The sequence below is a fragment of the Mastomys coucha genome, unplaced genomic scaffold, assembly GCF_008632895.1.
Source record: "Mastomys coucha isolate ucsf_1 unplaced genomic scaffold, UCSF_Mcou_1 pScaffold16, whole genome shotgun sequence".
Lineage (NCBI taxonomy): Eukaryota > Metazoa > Chordata > Mammalia > Rodentia > Muridae > Mastomys > Mastomys coucha.
The window spans coordinates 84,404,354-84,415,481 of record NW_022196898.1 but is presented as its reverse complement, the minus strand read 5'-3'; the positions used below and the strand labels follow the sequence as shown (position 1 = coordinate 84,415,481).

The 11,128-nt window shown below is 38.5% G+C and overlaps 1 long non-coding RNA gene across 1 annotated transcript; it reads right to left on the bottom strand.

The window, feature by feature from the left end:
- Nucleotides 1-6,622: 6,622 nt before the first annotated feature.
- On the bottom strand, nucleotides 6,623-7,914 carry LOC116094343. Its single transcript, XR_004120055.1, has 2 exons — nucleotides 7,801-7,914; nucleotides 6,623-6,781 (listed from the first exon to the last, which is right to left on the bottom strand). It is a non-coding gene; the product is annotated as an uncharacterized LOC116094343 (long non-coding RNA).
- Nucleotides 7,915-11,128: the final 3,214 nt, after the last annotated feature.

The window sequence follows — 11,128 nt, the reverse complement described above, 5'->3', positions numbered from 1 at the left end:
TCTCAGCCATTCTGTATTTGTAAGTTGAGAATTCTTTGTTTAGCTCTGTACCCCATTTTTAATAGGGTTATTTGTTTTTCTGGAATTTAACTTCTTGAGTTCTTTGTATATATTGGATATTAGTCCTCTATCAGGTAATAGGATTGGCAAAGATCTTTCCCCAATTTGTTGGTTGCCATTTTGTCTTATTGACAGTGTCTTTTTTTTTTCTTTTCTTTTTTTGGTTTTCTGAGTCAAGGTTTCTCTGTATAGCCCTGGCTGTCCTGGAACTCAGTCTGTAGACCAGGCTGGCCTCGAACTCAGAAATCCACCTGCCTCTGCTTCTCAAGCGCTAGGATTAAAGGCATGTGCCACCACTAACCAGTGACAGTGCCTTTTAAAACAATGAATTTATGAAATTCTTGGGGAAATGGATGGACCTGGAGAATATCATCCTAAGTGAGGTAACCCAATCACAAAAGAACACACATGGTATGCATTCTCTGATAAGTGGATATTAGCCCAGAAGATCGGAATACACAAAGTACAAATCACAAACCATAAGAAATTCAAGAAGAAGGGAGACCAAAGTGTAGATACTTCATTCCCTCTTAAAGGGGGGAACAAAATACCCATGGAAGGAGTTGTAGAGACTAACTATGGAGCATAATATTTTAAAACCCCAATTCATAACAAGATATAGGTAAAATTTTGTAAAACTATGGACATACAATGAAATACTACTTAGCAATGCATAGTGGCATACCATGCCTGGTGGTGGTAACACATGGCTTTCACCTGTACACTTTGAAGCAGAGGCAGGCAGATCTTTGTGAGTTTGAAGCCAGCCTGGTCTACAAAGAAAGTTCTAGAATAGCTGAGACTATACAGAGAAACCCTGTCCCAAAAAACTAAAAACAACAACAACAACAAAAAAAAAACAAAACAAAAATAAAACCCACAAAAGTCCAGTGTAACATTTGACACATGGAGAGACTTGGATGAATCCCAACAGTAGAATCCTGAATGGTCTCCATGCACTGCACAATATGGTTTGTGTGGCATTTAGTATTATCAACTTATCTTGACAATAAAGAAATAGTCATTGCCAGGGCCACAAGTGAAAGCTGTGATTCCCCTGGGTGGGCAACATGGGGGAAACAGTAGAGTTGTCTGCATCCTGAAGATGATGGTAGAGGTAATGCGGAAGTTATAAGTGAGCTAAATCAATAATACTCTTTACAAATTCCCCACAAAGGACAATTACATCATGCTACCTGTGACCAATCTATGAGTCAAGTTTCTCCAGAGAGACCAAAGCAACTTGAACTATGAAAAGATTTGTAATATAAATCTTTCCCACATAGTGATACAGGAGGATGTCAAGTGCCGAGCTGTAGCATGAGCCAGCAGCCTAGAGCCCCAGATGCCTACTGGTATGTAGCTGACATTCTAAGACACTTAGCTGGGAAACTTCCTCTTGCTTGAAGGGAATGACAAAGATGATCTTCCTCTTCTATTAAGATTGCAGATGATTGGATAAATTTCATCCACACCAAAGAGGGCAAAACAAAGGTCACAAACTTTAATGTCAATGGCATCATAAAACACTCTTCGAAGTGACACACACACAAAATCACCTTTTATAGCTCTAGACACAAAGTCCTTCAATAAGCAAGGGAAGGTTGGTGATGAATTGAGTGAGAAAATGAAAGTTAATAGTCTCAACATATCAAGAAACGTACGGAGTTTTAAATCAATTGCTTCAATGTTAACTTCCCAGTGTTGATCATAATTTGACATCAACATGTAAAAAGAATTTGATGGAGAAAAATAAAATTTAAAACAGGCTTTATTAATGAAATTTAGTAAAATGGCTTGCATTTCTTTTAGTATACTCATATAGTAATACTGGATTTTAAGTCAATCTAATAGAAAAACCTAAAGTTTCAGTATCTTCCACTATAGATACACGGCATATTGTACATGGTCCTGTATGAATTAAAATATACACATCAGAATAGTGAAAAGCCATATCTTTGATCTGTAGAGGTTTTGATTATTATACTATGGAGAACAGAGAGTCCTTGTACATATCAGACAACAGCAGCTAGGCACGCAGTATAAACATGTGTGTTAATAGCTCCAAGCTCATTCATAGCATCTTTCCGAGCTTTGAAATTCCCTGTGTTTAATCAATCTTGGGAAAATTCAAAATAAGAGAAAGAAATGATTTTTTCCAGTTTTTTTTTTCATGGTATTTTCATTCTTAGAAATCAATAGAAAGTCTGAGAATATGATTCTGTGGATAAGAATCAGCAGTATAAACATGAGAATTTGTGTTTAAATCTCTAGTATCTGTGTTTGAAAAAAAAAGTCTGTGAGACCATCCTTGTAAACTCAGGTGGAGACAGAAAAGGATAAAGGGCTCTGGGACTTTGTGGTTGTTAGCCCAACTCAGGGTCCATTGGAGAGCCTGTCTCAAGGGAATAAGGTAGAACCGCCCTTAAATCTACCTTAAATCCCCCAAATCCTCCTCTAGCCTCAACACATGGATTTACCCACATACATATGTGCACATACACACATATAAAAGGAAAGCTGAGTGGCTACTAATACGTAGGAAAATGCTTCTCTCTCTCTCCTCTCTCTCTCTCTCTCTCTCTCTCTCTCTCTCTCTCTCTCTTCCTCTCTCTGTTTGTGTGTGTATGTATACAATGCACAAAAATTGCCCCAGATTTTGTTTTTAATATTTATTTAATTTTATTTTATGCATATGGCACCATGTGGGTGCTAGGAGGCAAACCCAGTTCCTCTCCACAAAGCAATAAATAAATGTTCTTAACCACTGAGCCATCTCTCTAGTCCCATTTTTAAATAATGCATCTAAAGAAGAATGCATTCCAGCAGAATCACTACTTACAATTTAAAAGTTCATCATGAAGACTACCAATCAATGTTTCTTACATCTACATTTCAGGAAAACATTTTTCCTTACCTAATGACTAGACAAAGCAAGCTCATTATAGTTGTAGACTTTATGATGCCACCTACCTCTTAAGTAAAAAAAAAAAAAAAAAAAAAAAAAAAAGAAAGAAAATCATTAATAAGGTTTGTTCCATTAGCAGTTCAAGCAGAGAACAGCTTCCATGGTTTCTTTTACATGCATAATAGACAATAAATGTACTTGAAGTTTAAGGCAGGTAAACTTTTCTGGATTGGGCATTTGGGGAATTATTGACACCATAGTTCCTAAACTGGCTTTAGTAGGAGGGTCAATAATGTACTAAGAAGCTATAGATTTTCTTTAGTTTCTTTTTTATTTTAGTTTTCTCATTGCTACTTTACATGGAAACAAGCAACTCCAGTAAATCTTGTTGTCAAGGTAACAAGAGGGTATTCTTCAGGAGAGGAGGCTACAGTTTATAACAGAAACCAGTCCAAGGTCCTTGAAATCATTCATTTGTTGCAGCTGTGCTTAGTAATTTTGGTCTTAGACAATAGACCTATGGCTTTTTGTTTAATTTTTTTTTTAAGTAAAACATAGTTACGTTTTGCAACTCCCTCTTCTCTCTCCTATCCCTCCCATATCCAATGCTACCTACCTATTCCCAACTAGTGGCCTATTCTTATTTGACCATTGTTACTATATGTAAAAAAATAAACATATAAATAAAACCTGCTGAGTCCATCCACTTGTTTTCTGCATGTATGTTTCTAAGAGCTGACCACTTAATATTGGATAATCAGGATGTTCATCTCTGGGGAAAACTAATTCTTCCTCTCTCAGCAGTTATTAATTGCCTACCTCATCTAGCCGTAGGACCTGGTTTGACTTCTCCCATGCCACTGTAATGACAGTGATTGTTAGAATTCCTCGACTCTTCTTTAGACAGCCATCATGTTCAGGCTTCATGGAGATAGCTTCAGTCCCACAGCTAAAAGGCACAATCTCTGAGTAGAGTTCCTGGTCTTCTGGCTTTTACCATTTTTCTGATGCCTCTACTGCGAGGGTCCAGAGGAGCTGTGTTGGACATGTATCAGTTGGAGCTGCTTCAATTTCCATAATGTCTGTGATTCACTCAAACATCTTGATAATTAAAATGACCGCTTACTGTGTCACTCATGCCTCCCACACCATCATTCATTTTCATCACTCAATTAGCAAAGACAGTGGGCTCCCTGATTGTAAGACATACTGTCACTATTTGTGGGGGAAACACACTAAAATAAAGGGATGCACCTCACAATGATTGTTTATCACAGAGTAATTACAGAGCCCTTGCAGTTAGTCTCTATATTTCAAGAACTTCTATTTTTCTTCTCCTCTGGATCCAGCAGTTCTTTGTTTTAATTTACATTCCTCTTAAATACCTCCTGCTATTTAAGCAATAATTCCTTCTAAATCAATTGTTAGCAGCAGATAATGACTGGTTCGTTAATTAATAGCTCAAAGCAAAGCTGAGGGGGTTCTCCGCTCCAGTAAGTCATCAGCCTCAAGCTGGGGTATTACCCTCTAATCAGTGGCTACTCACAGCCTCACTACCACACATTACTTAAGCTACAAGAATGAATTGAATGGTAAATAGGTTACATCATTATCAAGTCTAATATAATAATACATCTATTTTTAAATCATCTGCATGTCCAGATGACCTCTCTCTCCATGGGATGAGCCAGTGGTAGAATATCTGTATTTGCTGCTTAGGACACTCACTGAGCTGTGGCAGCTTTTCTCCTCAGCCACAGGGAGCCCAGAGACTGCTTGCTATAGCTTGCAACATTTCCTGAATCTTTTCTGATAATTGTAGCCTTAAGTTCTGCAACTCACTGGCAGCAAAAGGAGAGAAACTGTTGCACGTTTTCTGCCCCATAACCATATGGCTTGCTCAGCAACAGCAGCCAAATCTTTGGCACAGCAAACAGAGAGGGTGAAACTTCATCAGTGCAGCGACGTAAGGAGCAAGGCTTCTGCTCTCCTATCACCTTCAGCCCATTCTGAGAGATTGAAGGGAAGAAATACTGCTCTTCTATGTTCCTTGTGCAAAGAATTCAAGCAACCAAAGGGAAAACAGGTGTCAAAAACAAAAACAAGCAAACAAACAAAAAACTATAGATGTGTGTAGTGTCCTAGAATTTTACCTTTCATTTTTTCTGTTTATCTTTTTATTTATTTATTTACTTATTTATTTATTCACACTCCAGATTTTATTCCCCTCCCTGTCCACACTCAAACTGTTCCACATCCTATACCTCCTCCACACCCCCTGTCTCCAGAAGGATGTCTCCACCCTCCACCGCCACCCCACCTGACTTCTAAATTCCCTGGGGCCTCCAGTCTCTTGAGGGTTAGGTACATCATCTTTGATTGAACACAGACCTGGTAGTCCTCTGCTGTATATGTGTTGGGGGCCTCATATCAGCTGGTGTATGCTGTCTGTTTGGTGGTCCAGTATTTGAGAGATCTCAGGGGTCCAGATTAATTGAGACTGCTGGTCCTCCTACAGGGTTGCCCTTCTCCTCAGCTTCTTGCAGCCTTTCCCTAATTCAACCACAGGGGTCAGCAGCTTCTGACCATTGGTTGGGTACAAATATCTGCATCTGACTCTTTCAGCTGCTTGTTGGGTCTTCCAAAGTGCAATCATGCTAGGTCCCTTTTTCTGAGCACTCCATAGCCTCAGTAATAGTGTCAGGCCTTGGGACCTCCCCTTGAGCTGGATCCCACTTTGGGCCTGTCACTGGACCTTCTTTTTCTCAGGCTCCTCTCCATTTCCATCCCTGGAGTTCTTTCAGACAAGAAAAATTATGACTCAACGTTTTGACTGTGGGATGGCAACCCCCCTCCCTCATTTGATGCCCTGTCTTCCTTCTGGAGGTAGGACTCTGTAAGTTCTCTCTCTCTTCTGTTCAGCATTTCATCTAATATCCCTCCCTTTGTGTCCTGAGAGTCTCTCACCTCCCAGGTCTCTGGTGCATTCTGGAGGTGCCTGCAACCTCCTGCCTTCTGCGGTTGCATGTTTCCATTCTTTCGGCTAGCCCTCAGTGCTTCAATCCTTTTCCCTCACCCAATACCCACCAGATCAGGTTGTCCTCTCCCCACTCCCCTCCCATCCACTTTCCCTAGTCCCTCCCTCCTTCCCCACTTGTGATTGCTTTCTTTTCCCTCCCAAGTGAGAGGCATCATCACTTGGGCCCTTCAGCTTGTTGACTGTTTTTAGTTCTGTGGACTGTATCTTGGATAATCTGTACTTTTTTCTTTTTTCTTTTTTTTTTTTTTCGGCTAATATCCACTTATTCGTGCATCCATACCATGCATGTGCTTTTGGATCTGAGGTACCTCACTCAGAATGATATTTTCTAGTTCCATCCATTTGTCTGTAAAACTCAGGATGTCCTCATTCTTAATAGCTGAGTAGTATTTTATTGTGTAAATGAACCACATATAACAGTGGTGTAGGAAATTGTTACCCATCAGGCAGATGTCTTGAGATTGTGCTAAAGTCATGCTTTCAATGTGTTTTTCTCTTCGCTCAGTCTCCAGCTCCTTGAGACTGCATGGCAAGGTGGCATTGGTTGCATCCCTGTGTTTACCAAGCACTGAGATACTGCAGTTAAATCTGCAGTTAAATGATATTCTGTGGAATTAGGATACAAACATTCATCAATGTTTGTTTTTTAGTATTTCAGAATAAGTTACGGGCAGGTGAAACTGGAGATATGACCACAGAAAGATACTTCTTGCATTTCAATTATGCTGATGTCAGATTTGCTGATAGCACGATGCTGTGGGACCTCAGAGGGACTAAAGGAGGAGAAAAGTTGGTGGTGTTGTAAGTTGGAAGGAAAAATACAGAGCAGGACATCATGGGCAGAGGAGACTTAAAGCAGAAGAGACATCAGAATTAGGAACAGAAGAGTGTAAACATATTGTCTAAAGTACAGAGAGAGAAGGCAATGCTCACCTGGTGTGCTCATTCCTGTGAGAACTACAAGTCATGCTTTTGTCTGAGCCAACAGTAAAATTAAGCTCAGAAGTGGCATCTCCTCCTACACAACGAGACCTCAAGCTTTCTTAAGGGACTACTACCCACCCACATGGGTCTCTGTCCATGGACATTTTGTTACTTTTATAATTTCTAAAATCTTGTATATCCCTAAAACTCCCTCAAAAAATGACAGAGCAAACAAAATTCTCCCGTTGAGATGATAAATGCCAAGCAATCTACTCATCTACTGAGATGATTAAAATTTAAAAGATTAAAATAGCCACAGCCATGATGATTTAGCTAAATTCCATTCTCTAATGGATTACTGTCCCATTACTGGTAATGGTATAAGCTTGAAATACAGGGCTTTCATCAAAAACATAATGAATACTCTATGCTAAATCCATGCGAACAGTCTTCTAAGACTTAGGGAAAGCAGATTTATATAAATGTTCATAGGGCTTTATTTTCTTACCTTTATCACTACTCCAAATAGCAACAGAGAAACCTATAATCTTGGTTTGCTGGTCATCTAGTCTTTCCTGGATGCTGGGCTGATACAAACAGGGAAGCTGCCTAGGTAGTGTTTTCATATACACTGTACTGAGACCCTCAGACAAGGAGATACTTCTTGACGTGGCTCAAGTCAGCCGGTAGCTGACAGTAGACCCAAAGTGCCAACACACTCAGCCTGAACTGATATCTAATATAAATGACAGTGACCTTGGAATTTCATCTCTGATGTCTATCTCATTTTGCTTTTCTCTTTCAAGCTCCATCGTTCTACCATCTCGTGCTCTGTTTCTCCACATTTCCCGTGCAAACATAACATTACCTTGATTGAAAGAACTTGATTGACAGACCATTCTTGCCTTCTAACACTGTGATGGTTGATCGGTCCTCATTCAAAGCTCACCTTCATGGCTGAACCTAAAGTTCAACACAGGCAGATTCAAGAACCACAGACTTGATCAAGTTTGCCTGGCTATCTTTTGTAGACATCACTGAGAGTCAACAATGGGTGCATATGCATCATAAATCCAGCAGAGGTGCTCAGCCTGATAGTTGAGCCAAAGAAAGATTCAATAGCTCATCCAAGGCAGTCACAAGAGAATACCACCTTAGTAACATGAGAGTGCCAACACAACTTTTCGGATTTCCAAATAATCTTTGCAAAAATTATAGTTGTGGAACTTGAATTAACACTGATCCTTCTACAGTTGTCAAAGCAAAAAGAACAAAAATTGTATTCATGTCCTAATTACCTATCAAATACAGTCTTTTTATTAAATTGGTCTGTTTTATGCCCTCTACCCACAAGTCTCTGCTTTTAGAAAGTAGGCTGACATCTAAGTCCTTCACATTTATTAATTAGCTAAGGGTTGAGAAGCCAGGGCTAATTTATGAGTCTATTAGTCCAGGACCACCTGTGGTAGGTCATGTACCAATATTTCAGCTAATTTGGCTATGTTTATGTTACATAAGAATGTAAGAAGGAATAAGTTGTGAACAATAAATTTATTTTTCACACACAAGTGACTTAACATATTTGGCTTTTAGAACACATTATTCACACAGTTAGCAAATATTCAAAATACTGCAGGAATGGAAACTCAGGCCTTAAAAATAATTTTCACACATTTTTCTTTTCTGTAAAAATAGTTCTACTTCCATAAGCATTTGTCTCCTAGTTCATTTGAAATATTTAATTCCTGCAAAACTGCGTTCAAATTCTGTACCTCTATGTTACGGCCAGCATAGATGAATAACAATCTAGGAAGCAACTAGGAACAGCACTTTGACTGCCTCCAACTTGAGGAAGAGAAAGTTTAGGCTATGAGCCAGCCGCAGAAACAAGACCTAAAAGAGAAGGCAGCCACAAAGGGTGACGCTGAATGTCAAGAGGTTATAGACTGGAGTGTTGGATTGTTTGGCATGAATTTTAATGTTGAGGAGGCAGAAATGTGTTCAGCCAACAGCCTGCATACAGCCTGCATGCATCCAAGGATAATTATGAATGAGACCCAATGCAAAACCATACACTTAATCCAATATTTGCTTGTTTGTTTTCTTGTTTACTTGCTTGCTTTTTGAGATAAGATCTCACTTGGTTTCCTTGTTTGGCCTGGAACCTGCTATGTAGATCTGGCAGGAATAAAACTCGTAGAGATCCACATGTCTCTGCCTCCACAGTGCTACTGTTAAAAGCATGTATCACCATACTTGGCTAGTTAAGCCAACATTTACCTATGAGTGAATATGGGAAGAAAATGGAGGAGGCTCAAGGAAAATCATGTCACAAATACTGATAGAAATAGTGGATTCCATCTCTTCAGTTAGGTGAGAGTAAAAGCCACTTCTTCAGCTTTATGCATACATAGAGATAGAAACAAGTCCCTTCCTGTTTTCACAGAAAGAGAAAGAACAGAAAGAATAACTATTTACCTTCAAACACATAAATAAGCTCAATCCTCAGAACACCTACAAAATTCACTCTGCCATGTTAACATATTTCCTCTGCATGTGCCTTTCCAAAGATCTTGTATTCATAGCCAGAAGAATATAAACCACAAAATTAGAGAAATGCCTTAAACAGTTCCAGGAGTTCAGAGGGTCTAGTGTAAAGGAGGCATGTTCTATGTCAATCTCCACACTGAATAAATGAAGTAAAGTCCTTTATGATTCATTAGAAAGTATGACTTTTTTAGAATGTCATGCATGTGTAGTCATGCCTGTTTTTTCTGTCATTTCAAGGGTGCCTATGGTAAGAACCTCAATACAGACCCTCTTTGCTGAATTTAAGACAAACAAAGATATCAAGTTATTTTAAATATATGTTGAGTTTCTAAAAACATTATATATCAAATAACATTATTTGTATATTTTGTGTATGCTATATATAATACATTTTAAACACTAATTTTTATCTTATTTCACATATATTAGTGTTTTTCCTGAATATATATGTCTGTGTACCACTTCCATGCCTCATACTCAAAAGGCCAAAGCAGGACATCAGATCTCATGGATCTACAGTGGAAGATGGTTGTGAGCCCCACTATGGATGCTAGAACTAAATCCAGGTCCTCTAAAAAAGCAGCCAGTGCTTGTATCCACTGAACCAGTCCCTAAATTAAGCACATTTTGTGTTCCTACTTAGATGAACAGATTCAAAGCCACCTGAAGAATCAGATTAGAACTTTGAGTTTACAGATATTTCAGTTTCATTAAGAGAAGGCAGCAGGTTCAAAATCTGTGTCCAGGGTGGTGAAATTCACAGATGAGTGTTTTCTAAATCTGTTCCAATTTTCCAACATAGCTCCAAATATGTGGATCAAAACTGAACAGAATACACTCTGCTTTGGAAAGAAAGGGGGTATGTACATCGGAAAGAAAAACACCCAAAATAGTTTCAACACTTGAAAGAGTAACTGTGTCTGAATTGCCCTGCTAAGAATGAGGTCGTGCCTCAAAGTAAATGTGGATGCACTGAACTTAGTAAGTGAGCAGAACGGACTGATGATTTCTGGGCTCTAATAGATTCTATCATTGCCATGTGAAAGTATTGGTTACATTGTGTGGCATGCATTGTCATCTTGCTGTGGGTGATTAAAACTATCTTCTCCTTAAAATGTTTTCTCTGTGGAAAGTCCCAAATGAAAATTTCTTCTTACTTTGATTTTAAAAAATATATGTCATTATTTTCATGCATTATTTATTGAACATTTCTTTTAGTTCCTAATATTTACCAGTTATTTTTTTCACCTTTGAAATCTCAGAAGATGAAAAATGTAGGCATTTTTTAAACTTCAAGTGCCTCCCAGCATTGTTTGATTAATCTACCCAGGGTTTTATATTTATATTTGATAAATTTGTTTGAGTACTTTGAAAATTACCTCAACATTTTCTCTAGACAAGCTAGTATGGTGGAATTTGTAAGATCCATCAACAAATCACAATTTGAAGAATTTTGTTAAATTTCCTATGGGAAACATCCACAAAGCAGGCAGACTCTTCACTTGGTTTCATTTTTCAATATTAAGCTGGTTCTCTCTTCTGGGTAATTCATTTGTATTGAGTGTTCATTATAAGAAATTCTCTTGCCTGCATTTTTTATAATTTTTTTCCTTATACAAATTATAGATCTACCCAGGATCAGAAAT